We start from the raw sequence: 10,185 nt of genomic DNA, 5'->3' as shown, positions 1-10,185 counted from the left end.
AAATTGTGGAGCATTACCCTCCCTGATCCCCCCGTCACACAACGGGCTGTTAGGGGAAAGCTTACTTAATTTTATTGATAGGTGTTTGTTTTATTTTATAACCGTCGTTGAACAGCTGACCGTATTTTGAGTTTACCACTACCAATGTTCAATTCCGTAGCCTAGTAATTTTGAACCTAATCCAGAAGACAATGGAACTCCAGGATCAAGTATTTGGAAAAATTTTACCTACGTGGAGGACTTTTTGATGGAGCTAACCCACATTTGTGTTACATGGTGGGGAAAACCATGAAAACCTCCCACGGTTAGTCTGATAGCAAGATGATTCTAACACATCATGCGTTTACCACTGAGGATATTTTACGTCAGCTCTGTGGTCGGTGCGAGCTAGATGCAGAATTCGTATCGACCAGTCATGACTGGGACTCATTTATAACTTTGAATGACTCTTACATAAAATAAGTAGTCCCACACTCCAGAGATCCAAAGTTCCATGCCCATCCATCGGATCGGGCAGGGAAACCCCCTGCTGTCACCACTGGCGTAGGAACCATAGGGGTCCGAGGGTCCGGACCCACCCAATAATTGGGAAGCCAGGGTCCATTATTTTGAGAAAATATTTCTGTTTTGTTTCCATAACTTTTAATTTCTCCTTTCTTCTATCCCTCTTATTTTTATATAGTGCAGCAACTTATACAATTAAAAGAAAATTAGTAAAAAATAAAATACATACAGAAAAATGCACTGTCTAAAAAAATAAAACAGATGCTTAGAGAACTACAAGAAATGTCATTTTCAATAAGCAATAAAACACTCTTCCCACCATTCCTTTTCTTCTCACTGTTAACTGATAAAGATGATTCTCTCTTAGCATCACACACGTAGTCATTTGATACCCCAAAAATAGCCCTCTTAGTTCAGCATATGGGAAAATGGGCTCAGCATTTTAAAATTATCTTTATCGTATTTATGGCCCTGGGCCCTTTTGTCCTGTTTTTTAAAATGTCAAATATCAACAAACCCAAACGTCTCAAATATCAACGTCTCAAACAGGCAATTATCTAGAATTTCTAGGGGGGATTTCTTTCAGGGATTTCAGTAGAGGAAGATTCTTGTAGACATTTTCTATTTTATTTATTTATTTATTTTTTTTGTGTGGTTTTGTCAAGAAAATTTCTCTGACATAGAATCATTCTAAATCTTCTCTTACATATAAGCGCTCACAGTGTTATTCCATCCTTATTTAAACAAGAAGTCATTAAATAAATTCTGGGGAGGTAAGCAAATGTTTGTATTAAATCACTTAATACATTTATGATTGTATGTTTATATACTGCAAGAATTGTTATATAGTTTGTATATTAAACGAATTTATTTTGAACGCACGGAGTTACTTCGTATTTATATTAATAAAATCAATGTAACTTTTTAATTTTTTAAATTATAAATCAAATGACTTTTCTATAACTTTTAATGACTTTTCTATAACTTTGTTTTCATTCAGAAATTTAATGTCACGTTTCTGTTTATAAAGAAATTTACTTATAATTAATTTTAAAAAAATTATATGAACATTGATTATTTATGTTCAAATATAAATAATTAACACTAACTTGTATTTTAATTAATTAAAACAATGAAGAATGACTTTAAATGCGAAAGTTTCATAAAAAAATTCATATAATTTTACAGTCCGTTACAAAAACTAATAAAAATATTTTTTTTTAAAAATGGGATAATTTGTTAAATTTAATTTATTGTATGAATGTTTTAATGCTTACTTGATGTAATTTTATTTATTTTGTTTTTATCAAAATAATACGGGATTTTTAAAGTAATTATTTTGTGCTAATTAACATTATCATAATTTGGTATTTTCGACAAATATTTTTTCTGAGTTAAAAGTATTAATTTTTAAAATTTTAATCCTGAAACTATAAATACTGTCGATAGAGGAAGGAAAATAAGAGTTCTATGTGTTGTCTCCCTATTTTTTTCATGTACATTTGTATAAAGTTTTTATGGTTATCAAAATGGATCATGCGATCCAAGAAAATCGAAATATCTCATCTTGTCTGCTTCTTTGCTTGAAAATAATAAAATGATAAATACATTAAATAAAATTCGCATAAAAATTATTCCCATCACAATTATTATAATTTATAATTTCTTCAAAATGTGAGTACTATAGTTCTGTGAATCAACTGAATAAAATTTCCTTTTTAGAGACAACAATTTCGATTTTTAAAACTATGTAAATTGAACCGGAACAAGATGAGAAAATAGCTAAACTTAAACTGCTTTAATATTCTTGAGTTTCTCACTTTTTTTCTTCTTTTTTGCAATTTAGAGTTTTATAAATATATTTATTTTAATCATTATAATCTCTACCGAAACCAATATTAGAGATAGTTTCTCTAGTATTATTATTAATGTTGTATCTTTCATCTCAGAAATTCAGATCAATTCAAATTCATAGTAAAAAAAATTTTTTTTTGTTTAGCAAAACGTTTTATGACCTTTTTCTTATATTTTTTTTAAAAAATTCGACTACAATTTAAAAAGTCAGAATATGTCCCAAAAATTTTATCTCATTCGTGATTGTTTTATCACGTAGGATTACATGACATAATATTATGCATTTATAAATTTCATGTCATTCTCATCATAAACTTTAGCAGACAAAATGTTCTTTTCAAAATAAAACTGTATTTTTAAGACACTGTACATATTGGATTTAAGTAACTTTACTTTTACCTCAATGTATTATTTAAAGAAATTATTCTTATTTTTCAATTGAGACTTTTGAAAAAGGGAAAATACGTGATTCATAAAAGTGATATTTTGATACATGATTACTTCATATATTTTTAATACTTTATGTGTTTTAATTTTTACATATTTTTAATATACATTTTAATATATAGTATTGTAATAAATAATGTGTCAATCAACTGTCTCTCAGGGGTTAAATCATTTAATTAGTTAAAAATATCAGAAAAATTTCAAAGTATTTTAATTCAACAGAATTTTTAAAACAATACTAAGTCGAAAAAGCATTGTTTGATATTTTTGCATCGACATACTATAAGTGTGTTTTAGAGAACTTAAGAACAATTTTAAAACTATTTAATCTTTTACTGCACATTTTCTATGTTTACAAACCTGCAATTTGAATTGGATTTTTTCATAAAATATGTATATATATATATATATATATATATATATATATATATATATATATATATATATATATATATATATATATATATATATATATATATATATATATATATATATATATATATATATACCTCCATTCATCCTTCATAAACTTGAACATCCCGACAAAAAAGAATTAAAATAAACAAATGAATAAACTATTCGCGATCGCAACGAACTATAGGGGGCAATGTTGTATGAGACGGATACCTGCGATTTCCATATGAACAGTGATTCAGTTACTTTAGAGAGGTCTTTAATGTAGCACGTAGCATTGCAACGTTTCTTCTTTATTGTGGCTAATTAGATTTAAAAACGAAAAATATTTGGTATTCTTTCTTATGCAAACGAAAACAAAATGGTATCTCTTTTTATTAGAGAAGGAATATCCAAAACACATCGGAAAAATATTTGTACATTAACAGAAAAAAAAAATATGTATATTCTTATAAGAGTTAAAACCTAATGCTCGAGAAATAGTTTCACTAAATTTAATGATATAACATGAAAGGCCCATTTAAACTTTACATTCTATAGTTTCAAGAATCATATTACTTCAAAAATTAAAATGAACAAAAAGTATACATAAACCTTATAATTTTATGAAATTTAATTTTGTAAAAAAAGTTTTTTGACAACAATTTTTATCAAAAAATTTCAAGTTTCAATAAAAAGCATTATTTAGAAACTAAGAAACGTAAAATAAAGAATGCTGACGAAACAAAAACAAAAAAAAAACAATTCTTTTTTGTCGCCATTTTTAGTGCTACGAAAATTCGTCTTTGGGATTTGCCAAAAGCAAAACAAGATGCAATTTTATTTTTTCAGGAGGGAAATATTTTACCGAAAAAACGAAAATGTACCAATTCCCACAACATAAAACTTTTTCTTTGTAAACGTACGTTTTGGAAATGTTATTGCATTTGGAATCTTATTTATCAGAGTTCATATGGCGATATGATTGTTTTGAATCTATGCTAAACTCTATATCGGCTCATTTTCCACCGAAATCCGACTGACTACTTTGATTTTAAATAAAGTGTTTCATTGTATGATTTGTCGCAAAAATTTTGGTGTAGATTGGTGGCACTTAAAAACCGCCAAATCTGTAGTTGCGGTGGCGTTATTACGTAAGTACCGAATTTTTGTTGCATACTTTTTTGAATCATATTACTTCAAACATTAGAATATGCAAGAAGTATACATTAACACATAATGTTATACCATTTAATTTTTCAAAGCGATTATTTTAAAAATTTTTATCAAAAAATTATAAACTAAAAAACGTAAAATAAAGAATTCTTAGGATAAAAAAACGATTTTAAAAATTCCTCATATTGAAATAAAAAAACTTCCATATTGTTTCTCTTTTTATTCTTATAGTTCTTAATCAGACGTAAAAAAGCATTCTGTTGAGAACTATCATCAAATGAAAAAAAAATATTTACAAGAAAATTTTTTATTGTAAAAATCATTGCACTTACCTGATTTATAATTCCCGGAGAATTCCAAAATGATATGTTCCTTGTTTGAAAACTTTATTCTCAAATAATCGATACATAGTTTGTCCCTTCATTACTTTTAGATAACATACTACACAGCAAAAGTTTTTAATTTTATAATTGATATGAATTTGAATATGTAGCTAAAAACAGAATAGCTGAATTCTAGTTGAACTTATTCTTTCAAAACTAAAAAAATACTTACCAAGAAAACGATTAAAATTAATTAAGAATCAGCACAAATGGCACTATTTCAAGTAACTTGGATAATTTTTTATTGTTGTTTTCCGAATTATATGGATACAGAAATATATACTATTGTATAACAAAGAGGAATATGCTATAACTATTACAATTCTGTATGTTCTGAATTCATATTTATTCACTGGAATGACGAAAGCAATGTTGACTTCACTTTAATTCGTAATGAATTGAAGACAGAAGAAATGCATTTTACCTTAATACACACATCTGTAACAGTATCCGAAATCGGAAGTCATCAGTTGCAAGTTTGTTGATAATAGAAATTAAAAATTATTGAGGAATTTTTCTTCAAATGTTTGGCGTGTTCTGTTCCTGAAAGATTTACTAATATTCTGGAGATTTTTTTCAAGTTCTTCGGCCTTTTCCTTAGGGAAATTTTGTTTCTTATTTGCTGCTAAAAAATGGCGTCTGATTCTGTCAATGAATTTGATGGAAATGAAAACGTGATAAATTAATGTCTGATATTTACAGGCTCCCGCTAGACGGCGTACTCGAGCGTTGCGATCGCGAATACCAAAAATACCGGTTTGGGAAAAAAAATCTGTAACTTTTCTAACATTACTAATCTCAGATTTAAAATCCACTTTTCTGAATTCGGTGAGATCAAGCACTCGTATAAATGCAGCAAGAAATTTGGTCCCCTGTGTTATTCTCCTATTTGAAGAAAAAAAATGCGTAGTGGAGGTGTTAAGAACCGTATTCATTTTCCTGAATAGTATGAAGTGTTTAAATTAATCCTTATGTATTAAAATTTTTTAAAAACTATTTATAATTTCATTTGAATAAATACTTTATTACTTTAAATTGTGGTTTAATGGGCCCATTGAGTTGGTTGTTAAATTCGTATAGTTACTTATGAGATGTTTTTTTCGGTACCTTTTCTTCAAGTGTTTATTTTTCATCCACCGTCAAAACAACGGGGAGGGCATACCTAATTATTAATTAATATCAATTTGCAAAGTTTTTGTCGTTTCTATGATACAATTCATTTTTTAATCATAGAATAAATTTGCAGTATTTCATACATTATATGGTAATCAAACATAGAATGCAAAAATATGAAAGGTTCAAAATCTAAAAAATAAAATTGTTGAAATTTTGTTTATAAATAACGCTATTTAAAGAAAAATGTATTAGAAAAAGAAGAAATAATTATTTAATCAAAACATGGAAAGTAAAAATAGAAATTATCAATAAATAAAATATTTATTTGTCAAAATGTACACTATTCTACGGTTTCTGCCAATATAGCCAAAATTTGACTAACTGAACTCTGCTCTTTTTTTAATTTTTAGTATGCTACTATAATTGAAATAAATAGTATTTTTATTTAAAAAATATTTAGCTATTTTAGACTAACAAGCCTAGCTCTCAAGGCAGTTTTTAGGAACAAATATATTTCTTCACCTGAAGTAAATTACAAACTTACGACTCACCACAACTCAATTTTTATTGATATTAATGTAATAATTGTATTTACTGCTTATTCTATTGATTCCCATTTTGAATCACACCTTCACATTGCACATTTACATCTGTATCATCCGGAAAAACACTCCAGTTTAAATTTTCTATTTATATACTAGCTGAATACCAGTTCAGCGCACGGGGTAGAAAATAGAAAAGTAAATAAACAATAAATCGATGTTTATCAGCATGCACAAGCATGTACCAAAGCAATTAATAAAGTTGAAATAATTTTAAAAAAATATTTATTATTATTTGGTGCTCTTTCCAAGAACTTTCCGTTAGTTTAATGTGCTAGCGTAATGTTTAAACAAAATTCAATTTTTGTAAAATTTTAATTTTTGAATAGTTATAATTTGAATAAAAACTAAAAGGACAGTGAAAAAAAATTGAAAAATAAAAATAAAAGGGATTTAAATATTATTTTATAATTAATTTTGAAATTGTTATGAGGTAACGCAACAAATTTTTTTATAATTATCTGAAAAAAGTGGCACGGCACAAAATTAGGGTTTCAATTGAAGTCAACATAAAAAAAATAATATTAAAAAAATATAAAAAATTGATATTTATTATGTATGTTATTACGAATATTTATTGAAGAAAAAGCTTCTATCGGTTCTTTTTCATGATCTAATCTTTTTACCTTTGGCACCAAAACCCAATAAAAAATGCGAAAAAATACATAGCAAGAATGCATGGCAAATTTGCAAATAGAAGTGTTTTTTTGCAAATTTTTAAAAATTACTGGCAGCCTTTGAGTTTTTACTCAGGTTAAAACACTAGTTTTGATCTTAACAATTTCTTCTACATAATTTTACATAATTGCAATCCTCATTTGTAGCGTTATTTCTTAATAACATACTTTAAGAATTAAATAAAAGGAATTTAAATTGTACTTTTCGATTTTCTTAAATGTTTTCACTAGTCTGAAAGTTTTTTACTCAGACGGTACTTTATGTTGTATTTCAATAAAGATTGTTTGATTTGTAATTTTCTGCTCACTTAAAAGTATTTTTTCACAGAATTGTATACATGATGCTCCATAAAGACAACTTCTTCGATAAATTTCTGGAATTTTTGTCACAAATGAAGTTAAAAGAAGGATCACAATTTAATATTTTAGGGGAGAATAAGAAAATCAAAACATGACCAAAAATGTATGTTTAGTTGCCGAAAAAAAAAGAGGAATTGAAAGACACTATTCAAACTTAATTCGGCAATCAAACTGGTTTTAAAGTTTTAATTCCGCTTATCTTAATAGTGATTCCTATTCCTATATATATATATATATATATATATATATATATATATATATATATATATATATATATATATATATATATATATATATATATATATATATATATATATATATATATATATATATATAATAAGGGCGATATTTTTCTTTTTTTCTCAAGAAAATTGAAAATGACAGTTTTAAGTATGGTCCCCCCCAATAAATTTTATCTGACGACGCCAATGGCTGTCACCCAGAAGCAATGCGTATGGTCATGGTGGTGTTTAGCATGCGTGTGGAATTGGTGGTATTTAGCATTGGTGCTATTTAGCTGTATATTTATACTGCTATTGGTGCCAAGATACCAACTACAGGTTCTGGGAAAATAAGTTTTACCGCCTACCGAAAAAAATATCTAACGGAGAAAATTGCTGATTATGGTAATTTTGCACCATCTGGAGTTGAATTCGAGCAATTATTTCACGCCAAATGATACTGAATACATTGAATCTTAATTTTTATGGGATGGACTTCTAAAAACATGTTTTAATGCATGATAACATGCTTAACATAATAACATAAAGCCGCTGGGAGTTTAACTTATAATACAAAATTAATAACAAATGGAGACTCAATTGTATTGTTGTGTCTTTCAGTATTGTGCATAATTTCGTAGTACATAAGATTTTGTGCGTGAAGTTGAAGAACGTGTTTTAAACATTTTGATACAGTACTTTACAACAAAATATTTGTAACTCATTAACCCTAATTTTGTTTAAAGATTCTGGAAAACAGTACTTGGGGTGATTCTAGTTACTCCTTAAACTTTAAATGTTGTAAAAAAATGTTTTATTTAAGAGTGAATCTATGATTTTTAAAATGTAGAAAAAAACGAAATCTTCTTTTAGTATAAATAAATTTGAACCAAAACTATGACACTTTTCGATTCAGTACGGTACTTTTATTTAGGTCACCCTAGAGCTGCACAATGGGCTATTGGCGACGGTCTGAAAAACAGACCTACGAATGATCCGGAGACAATATACATGCGTCAGATCACGTTTTACAGGGAGGACTCATTTACACACAATCCATCCATCCGTAAATCATAATTGTGACATATCGTGTTATGTCTCATAATATAGGATGGCAGTGGTGGTTGTTATTTCTTTCAAAATAAGTTGCTAATCAAATAATATAAAGAAGATATAGTAATGCCTCGAGCCAAGAACATTGTAGATACAAATATTTAGCAAGTCATGAAACAACAACAAAGAGCTCTAAATACTGAGATAAAGAATTAGCTTATTTATATTAAACTTCAATGTATAAATTTTTAATGATTAAAAAGAGTTGTGCAACTGAGTGGCAAGGGACTCCCAATAGCCCACAACCTTTTGCTATTGTGACAAGTTTAGAATCTATCAAATTCCTCAAGAAAAATAAATAATCTCTACTTAGCTAGGAATAGCTATAAATATTGCCAACATCTTCATTTTAAACCTTATTCATTCAAAATATGCTGGTAAAGGGAATGAAAATTGGTATTTTTATAAAATCTAAACTTTGCAACAACCATGCAATGGGTACACGAATTTAATGTAAATGCATCAGACAGCAGTAGGAGCAATGGCTAAAAATAGAACTGATTTTCTTTTGACTGACAAAGTTAACTGCAAAGAGATGTATGCAATTACATTTATTGCGAAGAGAATTAATTTAAGAAATCAATTTTCTTACTATGTAAAAAAAAATCGTAACGGCTGCCGTTGCTACTGCTTTGATTGTACGTTTACATTTTGTTTTGCTGTGTAAAAACTATGTGACTTAAAAACTTAAAACTTCGAAAATGTATAGAAAAATTTGCAGGAAGTACAATGAAATAAAAGAAATATTATCGTTCGATAATTGTTCAATAATAATTAACTGTTGAACTTGTAGGTAAAAAACACTATACAGACCGCTCTATAGTTCATAGGAATCCAACTTCATGGTTGAAATTTGTTGTGTCGGAAGGGTCATATTTATTTACGAATGCAACACATTTTTTTTCCTTCAAAATTCCAATTTATTTTAAAGTTATTGCAATTTTTAGTGTTAATATTTCATCACTTTTTGTTTTCTTTAGGTTAAATTTTACTTCTCTGTAGAAAATCTATACGATTTAGAAACTTGAAATTACGGAGGTATATAGAAAAAAGTATAGGAAGTACATCGGAATAAAAAAAAATATAGAAAATACGCCAATAAGTTCGAGAATTATTAATAATTAAACTTGTTGGAAAAGAACTGCCTTGCTTGGTGATCTGCCTCCCGTTGAAAAGGAATTACGTAATTAAAATTTTACGCGCTAAAAGAAATTGTTTTATTTGTGAATAGAATGGTTTATTAACAAATAGAATATTCATATGTCAATCAGAAATAGAAAAAAAAATCGTGTGTCGTTTCGTATCACGTCTCTTGAAAGAAACATTTAAAACCAACGAT

The sequence above is a fragment of the Parasteatoda tepidariorum genome, chromosome 7, assembly GCF_982258835.1.
Source record: "Parasteatoda tepidariorum strain Cologne lab strain chromosome 7, Ptep-v5.0, whole genome shotgun sequence".
Classification (NCBI taxonomy): Eukaryota; Metazoa; Arthropoda; class Arachnida; order Araneae; family Theridiidae; genus Parasteatoda; species Parasteatoda tepidariorum.
This window is presented reverse-complemented; position numbering follows the sequence as displayed.